Source organism: Felis catus, chromosome A3 (assembly GCF_018350175.1).
Source record: "Felis catus isolate Fca126 chromosome A3, F.catus_Fca126_mat1.0, whole genome shotgun sequence".
Classification (NCBI taxonomy): domain Eukaryota; kingdom Metazoa; phylum Chordata; class Mammalia; order Carnivora; family Felidae; genus Felis; species Felis catus.
The window spans coordinates 4,032,586-4,041,435 of record NC_058370.1 but is presented as its reverse complement, the minus strand read 5'-3'; positions in this window follow the sequence as shown (position 1 = coordinate 4,041,435).

The following is an 8,850-nucleotide window of genomic DNA, read 5'->3' as shown; positions in this document are numbered from 1 at the left end:
GACCTTCTCAGCCTTTCAGATGGGCATTGTCTTTTGCTTTGCTGCTCACGGTTTGTGGGAATGAGTAGGCTCAAGTGACCACGTTTTGTTTGATATTCTGCACCGGTTGCAATGGTTTTTAAGCCTTGAGGACGACAAGGGTGTCTTGGGCGGAGGGGGTTGGAAGCATCCGGAAGGATTTGGGTTTCCTTCATTTTCTTGTCCCCTTCCCCTCCTTCCTCCCATTTCCTCTTTCTCTTTCTCTTGCCTCAAGGATTGGCGCCTACCAGGGGCAGGGAATTGGACAGACGCTCAGCTAAAGAGCGATGAGAAACCCATTGTTCTGAGCGGGTTTGATCGCATCCAATCTGAGAAAACCCAAGAGCCTCTCGTTTTAATTAAGCTCATTTTGGAGAATTTTGACTCGGATGAACCGGTGGCATCAGCACGAATTTTTCTTCCGCAGGATGTGAAGCGGCTCGGGGGGAGCCGCCAAGGTCCACAGGAGGCACGCGCAGGGCCCGAGGTCGCGCTGGCCACCGCCAGACTGCAGACGCCACGGGAAGCAGGAAGAGAGTTCGGGACCTGGGAGCGGTTGAGGCCCAGGCCTGCCCGGCGCTCCTGGGATCGGGGTGGAGGAAGCGGAGGGGAGTCCGGGACGTGGGGGGCGGGGCCAGCTCCAGGGGTGGGCAGGGCCCAGGGCGGGAGGCAGACGCAGGGCTCGTGGGTCACAAGTGGAGGACTTTTCTAGATTGAGAGCGCAGAGCGCCGGCCAGGCGTGGGCCGTCCCCGCCAGGTTGTGCGCCCGTGAGGCCAGCAGGGAGGGCGGTCGCATCAGGAGAGCTGGCTTTGCCACCAGATCATCAAAGGGCCCAGCCTTAAACTGGGCCTCCGTTTCCTTGTCTATCAAATGGGTATGGTAATACCAGCCTGCCTACCTCATTGCTTTATCCAGAGGTCCACGGAAAGAAACAATCTATGTAAAAAGGTTTTTACATTTTTATATGTTTGAGCATTTATTTTGAGAGAGAGATACCGAGAGCATGCACGTGAGTGGGGGAGGGGCAGAGAGCGAGGAAGGGAGAATCCCACGTAGGCTCCGAGCGGTCAGCACAGACCCTGACGTGGGGCTTGATCCCACGAACTGTGAGCTCATAAGCTGAGCTGAGATCAAGCGTTGGACGTTTAACTGAGCCATCCAGGTGTCCTGTAAAAAAATTTTTTTAATCCTAAACTCATAGGGGGCATTAAGATACAGTTTCCGATTCTTCAATGTTTGACCTGAATTAGTCCCTAGCTCCTAGTTTTTACCAAAAGTTTCTCATGGAAGCACATCTTTGAATTTAGACTGTTCCTCAAAGTAATAGAATTTGATTTATAGAAATTGTCAGGATAGTTGATTCCCCCCCCCACCCCCAGAAGATATATATTCTCTAAATCCCCAAATTCTTTTATATGAATTCTTAAGTATCTCACAGCTTAAGCAAATCACTTACCTGTTATTCAGACCATTATAAACCCACTTGGGTCCTTCAGTCAGTGAATATGCAATTTCTTGTTTCTTTGCTGGCCGGAATGCTCGGAATTATTGAGATCTGAGTGGTATTTAGTGCAGGGAAATTTAAGAGTTAGTAACCGTCAGGGGCCAGAACGCTTCTGCCAGGCGTGTGTCGTTAATCCTCCCAGCGTTCCAGAACGATGTACTGAGTAAATGACAACAGGTGAGGTGATCAATGGAGGAGGCCAAGGTGTGAGGAATCGTCCCGCGATAGAACACCCTCAGCAGGTGTTTGTGATGCCTTATACGGCGAGACGAGGAGGCGAGGTGTTGGTCCAGTCTGGGGGTGGAAGGAAGACTTCTCGGAGGAGCTTAAGAGTCAGCCAAGCCACACGACAGAGGAAGGGCGCCCCAGGTAAGGGGCAGAGCCTGAGCAGAGGCTTGGAGACGTCTGTGGGGGCTTGGGGGGGGGGCTTGGGGAAGGCGTTGGAGTTCCGGCTGCGGGTGGCCCAGGGCCCAGTGGGAGGAGAGCAGGTGTGGGCGGGAAGAAAGGGGGGGCAACGAGGGATGTACGGCCACGGTCGTCCCAACAAGCCCCCCTCTCCGAAGCAGGTGACCGTCTTGTAACAAGTAGCGTGTCGGTGTCGAGGTTTGTGCTTTGTTGTTTTTAGACACACCCCTAGCTCACAACTGCCTAACACCCAGGAAAGGGTCCCAGGAAAGAGGGGCCCGGAGCTGGAACCGGACATTGTGCTCCTCCCCGGGGGTCGGGTCTGGTGCACATATGGTGGGTGTTCGCGGAGTACATTCGAATGAGTAAACACCCGTGGAAGTATTGAGGCCCAGAGGGCTGGAGAGTACCTGTCTTTGGCTTTGTGGGCCGCATGCGTCTGGGGCCGCCACTCCACCACCGCGACGACCACAATCGGTAATCCATAGAGAAGGGCGCGGCCGCGTTCCAGAAAAACTTCACCCCCAGGGACAGCCGGTGGGCAGATTCGGCCAGTGGGCTCCTCCCTTCCCGGCCCCAGAGCAGACAGCTCTGTGAGTTGTGCATTTTCTGTGTCCCCGTCCTGCAAGTGTCTTTAGATTGGTGTTTCTAGGTGCTCGTTTGGCTAGGGGTAGGGTATCAGGTTGACTGCTGTGTCCCCTCGGCTGTTGGGGGACACATTCTCTCCTGAGGTCAGGCACGGCCGGCTAGCCGTCTTCGCTAAGACCCACCGCTCTCCCGGAGCCGGGCCTTCGTCTTTTCTCTCTGGGGCCTTCGGGACTTTTCCTCTTGATCCTCGATGTCTTGCAGTTTCCAGAACAAGTGTCTCCGTGGGCGTGTTGGTTTCCTCGGGTTTATACCAGTTAGCAGTACCTGCCTGGACTCTTCTATCTGGGGACCGCCATTCCCCAAATCCTTTTATTTATGTACTTTTTAAAGTCTTTACTTATTTTGAGAGAGAGCGCGGGCGGGCGTGCAAGTGGAGAAGGGCAGAGAGAGAGAGAATCCTAAGCACAGAGCCCGACGCAGGGCTCGAACCCACGTACTGTGAGATCACGACCTGAGCCGGAGTCGGACGCCCAACCGACGGAGCCACCCAAACGCTTCCGAACCTTCCTTTTAACGCTTGCTCCCCAACGCCACTTCTCTGCCTTGTCCTGCCTTCTCCGGGGCACCCACGTATGTGCTAAAATATGTACTGCATTTAAAGTACACACTTTCTCCGCTTCTCCCTTCCCTGCATATCAGATACTCTTTTTTTCTTTTCTTTCTTAATGTGAGTCTGAGTGTAGTATTGAAAATCCAGACCTATCATTAGACTATATTTTAGGTCGTCCAGAGAGCACGTTATCCCGTAAAGCTGACCGACTGCCTGTGACTCAGCAGATGTTTCTTTTTTTTTTTTTTTTAATTTTTTTTTTTCAATGTTTATTTATTTTTGGGACAGAGAGAGACAGAGCATGAACGGGGGAGGGGCAGAGAGAGAGGGAGACACAGAATCGGAAACAGGCTCCAGGCTCTGAGCCATCAGCACAGAGCCCGACGCGGGGCTTGAACTCCCGGAACGCGAGATCGTGACCTGGCTGAAGTCGGACGCTTAACCGACTGCGCCACCCAGGCGCCCCTCAGCAGATGTTTCTAAGGAACCCTGCTAGTGCAAGGTGCCGCGAGGAGCCCCAGCGAACACTACGTTCTCCCATTTGTTCAAAGTCTGTGCCGCCTTTTTAAAAATTTTATTTAATTTAAGTTTATTTATTAGAGAGAGAACATGAGCAGGGGAGGGGCAGAGAGAGAGGTAGAGAGAGAGAATCCCAAGCAGGCTCCACAGCGTCAGCACCGAGCCCGACTTGGGGCTCGACCCCCACGAACCACGAGGTGGTGACCTGAGCCGAGATCAAGAGTCGGACGCTTGACCGACGGAGCCACCCAGGCGCCCCAAAGTAAGTGCCTCCGTTTTACATCTTCACGATCATTCCGTGATACGGGCCTTGTCGTTGTTCTCATGTTACAGATGATCGAGAAAAGCGAGGCCCAGAGAGGTCACTGGCCCACGGTCACATTGCTGGTCATTAGTCCTCAGCTCTGTGCACAGCGCCCACTTGTGCGAGTATAGAATTAGTGGCAAGGCACAGTACGAAAGTAAGGCTCGTGATCATTGTATGAAGATTTTTAAAATTAAAGCATTTAATAAGTGGTACCCTTACATGATTCAAAAATGAAAACTACCCCCCAAACCACCCCCACCCCTTTTCCTGCCCACCCTGCTCTAGAAAGTCACATGTGCTACTTTCTGGTCCACCTGCCACCGTTTCATCGTGAAGACACAGGCGAAAACGAGCACCCAGTCTTGCTTCTCTCTGCTTTCTTCCGCAAAAGTTAGCATCCGACACCGTGTGATTGTTTTTTTTTTTCTGATACCACCTAGGCGTCATTTTTCGACACCAATTCTCCAATTCTGTGACACCAGCTGGATATCCAACAATCCAATTCAGTTCTGACACTCTCTACCCAGAGTGAGTGTCAGATCTCCTGTCAGTCCCACGAGACTGGCCCCCCTTCAGACACCAGGGCGGGCGGGGTCCCCTGGTGACCCACGCTTCGGCCCCGCTGACTACAAATTTGAGGGTTCACACAATCCTTGCCCCCCATCAGGCTTGATAATTTAGTAGAGTGATTCCCGGCACTCAGGAAAGCTCTCCTGTTACTGTTACAGCTTTGTTCATCAAGGACACAACTCAGGAACAGCCACATGGACGAGATGTGGGGGGTGGGTTGTAGGGGAAGGTGGTGGCAGAGTGGCACAGAGTTTCCATGCCCTTTCTGAGCCCGACACCTGCCCAGCACATCAATGTAGTCACCAACCCGGAAGCTTCCAGACCCTCCTAGGGGGTTTCGTTGAGGGTTCATTGTGTAGACACAAGTGAATCGATCACTGCCCGCTGGTGACTGAGCTGTCTCCAGCTCCTCTCCCTTTGGAGGTCAAGGGGTGCAGCTGAAAGTTCCCCCCCCCTTTCATCCTGGCTTGGTCTTTCTTGCCCTTGGGCCTCCGTCCGGAAGAAGTCTTCCCCTCCTCCCACGAGTCCTCTCATTAACATACAAAAGATCATAAATTTCAAGTTTTAGGAGCTCTGTCCCAGGCACTGGGGACAAAGACCAAACATTTATTTTCTACTATGCCTTGAAGCCACGCTCTTTTTGACCTTGCTATTTGGCTTAATATGTCTAGGAGATGAGCATACCATGATGTATTCAACGGGCACCCATGGTGGACAACTGGGTCACTTTCTATATTTTGTTGTGACCAGCGATGCTGCAGTGGACAAGGCCACAGTGCGTGCACCTCTGTCCTTGGAATAATTCCTAGAAGGGAGATGGCTGTGTGAAAGTGCCCACGCTTCCGTGGTTTGGGTAGATAATCCTCACGTTTGAGGAATGTGTTGTTATTTTCTCCACCGCTAGATAAGTAATCTGCCCGAGGCTCAAATAGGAGAAGTGACTTCCCCAAAGTTGACGGCCAATAAGGAGGTAGGAAGGACACAACTTATTCAGGGGTTGGAGAGGCGTGGGGACTAGGGTGGGAAACGCTGCCGGGGGGGAAAAAGTGAGATAGAGAGGTTTTATGAGTTGGGACGTCAGGAAAACAGCAACTGGGAGGAAGATTGGAACGGAAGGAGGCAGGAGCCATCGAAGGTTGTCGAGAAAGGTCAGTCCCCCTCCACATCAGGTCCCTGGAGGTGACTGATTTCTTTGGGGAATTTTGCTGACCCTGGGAAGTGCAGTGGGAACCATTAAAAACGCAATACGTTCGTTCCTTTGTCGTCACTGTCAAAGCTACTCTCAGCATGGGCTGCTTTGGTTGGTTGTCGAGGACAGCAGCCATTTTCTGGAAGCGCAGGGGCCCCATCTCACAAAAATAGCTTTTGCATCTTTTTACCAAGAGGAGAATCTTCCTCCCCGAGAATGCGAAACACACGGTCTGTATCCATGCACGCCAGGCGTCTTGGGGGGGGGGGTCTGTAAGGCCGTTTAAAAAACTTGATCCCACCTCCCGATGAGATCGCTGTGGCAACTTTGGTAGCACATGACCCCACTGCCCTGCCAATCTGATGGACCAGGACTCGGTAGGGAACAGACTGTCCACCAGGAGCCCAGGAGTGGAATGGTATGAGCAAGCTGGTCACATGTTGGGGGTGAAGGACCTCAGAAAGGGCTCCCTTTTCTCCCTTCTGCAAAGAGCACTGAAGAAAGCCAGACTCTAGAGACAGAGGAGCAGGGAAGCTGTGCTTCTAGAAGAGCTCACCCCCACAGAGCCTTGTCTCTGGTCCAGCTTCTTGGGGGGACTGGCTGTACGTGGATTTCACGCGATCAGACATCTTCCTTGCAGCAAAATCCCTCCCGTTCCGGAAGCTCATGTCGTGGGATAAAAATTCTCCCGTGGGCACTGTCTTCTAACTTAGCAGCAGGAATCCAGTAACGATCAGCTCTTTTGCTTCAAGTCCAAGGGAAAAGCGAGAGCTCCGTCCCTGGTTGCTCCTGTACCAAATCCTGGCTCTATGGTGATTGGGCCAACCTGGGTCACATGACCTTCCCCCAACCAATCACGGGGCCAGGACGATACAGGACAAGGATGGGCCCGGGCTTAGATACTTACAAAGCTCTTGGACCAAAGGGAGTGTGGACGCCCTTCCCAGAAGCAGGGAAAATGGATGTTGGGCAGCAAACCCCACAAGCAAGTGCCGCAGGTGCCTGGCAGTCCAAGGGTGTTGATGAAGACATCATGCCTGCCTTGAATTAAGTGAATTAAGTGGAACCATCAATTTTCATCAATCTCCAGCCTTCCAGTAGGAAAGGCGTCTTGACCGGCTTGCTCAGAGACTTCGTTCCGAGCACACGCCGCCCCGTGTTTCTCACTGGAGGAGACGTGCGGGCATCTTTATTTCTCTCCGTGCCCCGTGGCCCAAGAAACCCCTAGCGTCCAACATAAGGGAAGGAGATCACTCAAAGGGAAAACGGACGTTCTTTCAGAAACGGTGTTAGAAGAGCTTGCCTCCCACTTTGCAATGCAAGCACAAGTTCAAGGCCGACGAGTGTCAGGGTCATCCTAGGACGCCTGGGAAACCTCCGCCCACAGCCGTATCCCAGTCAGACCCAGGCTCGGGGCGTCCAGAGTTTCAAAGTTGAACCTTCAGTATCTTAAGTATTCATGCATTTAGTTGCTTGGATCAAAAACCAGGGGGAACATTTTCCTACAAATTAAGTGACTAACCTTGGGGTCAAGGAGCCCTAATTATAGGTATAGGTTAGAGATAAGGGAACCCCAGGATACATCAGAATTGCCATCGAATCTTCTCCAAAGTTATTCAGTAACTAATGCTGGCTCAGGCATTTTAAATGTGACCCTAGCTTAGAAACGGGGTAGGATGAGTTCTAAGGGGCTTTATTTACCCTTCGTCCTGGTTTATATAAACATTAAGTCAGCGTTAAACACACACACACAAAACCAGTTCCTAAGAGCCTACTATTTACCAGACACCTTCTCTCTCGACACCAGCCCAGCTGCTCAGCCCCGAGAGCCCCTCAGCCCCGAGAGCCTCTTGTCCTCAGCCTCTGCTCCTGCTTTCTGCCTCCCAGAGGCAGAGGTTCCTCCTCAGAGCTGGTAGAACCAGAAGCCGGGGGGGGGGGGGGGCGAAGGTCAAGGCTCGAGACCTCACTGTTAATTCGTAAATAGCTTGTCCTGCCCATAACTTAGTCATTTTTGCTTAGTGCCCGTTCCTCCCTTTGCCTCCCTCGTGAGGGTGTGGGTGTCTGTCCTGTTTACTGCTGTAATCTCAGTACTTAGCCAAGCACCTAGCCCTCGGTTGCATTCGGCCAACATCCATCCTGTGAACGAAGACGCAGTGAGCACGCCAGGGTCTCGCGGTCTATCGGACAAGCAAGCGCACCCACTGTTACTGGCCCAGGAGTTCAGTGACACGTGGGGGCGCCGTGGGAGCAAAGGGGAACAGGGTCCCCTCTCCAGGACGGGGCTGTCAAGGATGGGGCTCCTGCACTGATCTCAGTGAGTCACTACCTTCCCCTGCCCCGACCCAGGACGGTGCGACCCGTGCCCGTAGGGGAGTGCCCACCTCGCCGTCCTCGCCGTGTCCACCTGAACAGTGAGGATGCTGTCCCTGACCTGTTTGCAGACCCCCTGCCGGCCCCGGCCGCTGGGATTTTCAGAGATCTCCGGTCGCAGTGCTCTGAGTACGTAACAGTGCACGCCCACCCCGGGCCAGACTCTTCTGTGAAAGTTTCTGGGAGGCTTATTATTATTTTTTTGCTTGAGAAATTTATGTTCGATCCGGCTCAGGGAAAGTGGAAAAGGTCATCTGAATTGTCTTGCGATTTTTAAAAAAGTTTGGACTCCGTTAAGAAGAAATCATTCATCTGCTCGGTTGTGTTAACCATCGCTCGCATGATTACGTATTTATATGGTAGGGTCGCAGTTGACTAGCTGACATAATGTTTGTTTGGAAGGCATTTAGTAAAGTATTTGTCATTTCGTTTTGCAAGTTTTTGTCCTTGGTCTCTATTTTGCAGCCAAGAGACGAATTTTTCAACCCTCAAATATAGGCCCTTGGAAGGTTACTAAGCCACGGCCGTGTTCCTGTAGGGAAGGAAAATGGCCTTGATGGTGAGATGGCTCCAGCCGCCAGGAGGGTTCTGGACTAGCACGGGTCCAAGTACTGCCTAAATTCAAGTGATCTGTCTTGAGAGACAAAGCAACATGCTGGACGATTTTGTGAGTTCTCTGTCAGGCAGCCATTGCTTCGTTGCGGACCATCTCAAACTTTGGTGGCTTAGAAAAGTAGCCATTTATTTTTCCCATAAGTCTGTGGGTCAC